Raw genomic sequence first — 782 nt, 5'->3', positions numbered from 1 at the left:
TGGTGACCCCACAATTCTATCTATATAGAGGAATCAGGACCCCACAAGACTCCTCACTATCTGTAATAAGAACCCCCATATTGTACTCCTCAGCGGATCCCCCCATTATTTTCCATAGTCTTCACTGCTTTGGACCGTTAGCTTGCTGATCCCTCCGGCCTCCTGTGGTCACACTACTTATATTTGTGTACAACAGTTCACACAAAGGACTTATCCGGTGCTGTTATATTGTTTTTTATGAAGAAGGCATGACAGGCTGAGCTGCTGTGGATTTGTGTGTTTGCATGGTAAACATCAACGTTGTTGAAAAACTTGTGTGTGGTTTGGATCAAAGCCCGGGACTCCAGGCATAACTTTTTATATTAGGATTTGATCTTCTGTCTGCATGTAAGCTGCATGAACACTTTCATGACAATGCAGAATATATAGAGAAGCCCCAACTTATACCACTAAAAAGTCATGAGTTCCTGTCCAGTGACTTTAACTTGTCATCGATTTACTGCACGCAGAAGAAAGAATTTTACGAAAGTCTCCGTTCTGACAGTAATCTCTCAATGTTACATCGACAGATCTCCTGGAAAGTTCCATCTGCTTTGGATCTACCAGCAATTATGTGGTAGTGATCCCCATTTGTGGATGACATGGTCAACATGTTTCAGGGGATTGTGTCTCCTTTCTTCAGGGGTTTGGTAGTTCTAATATTGGTTGGTCATGGGCTCTACAATCTTTGTCCTAATGATAAGAGGGATCCCGAATGTCTGCTGTGCCTCCAATAACATACC

Source organism: Pyxicephalus adspersus, chromosome 12 (assembly GCF_032062135.1).
Source record: "Pyxicephalus adspersus chromosome 12, UCB_Pads_2.0, whole genome shotgun sequence".
Classification (NCBI taxonomy): Eukaryota; Metazoa; Chordata; class Amphibia; order Anura; family Pyxicephalidae; genus Pyxicephalus; species Pyxicephalus adspersus.
This window is presented reverse-complemented; position numbering follows the sequence as displayed.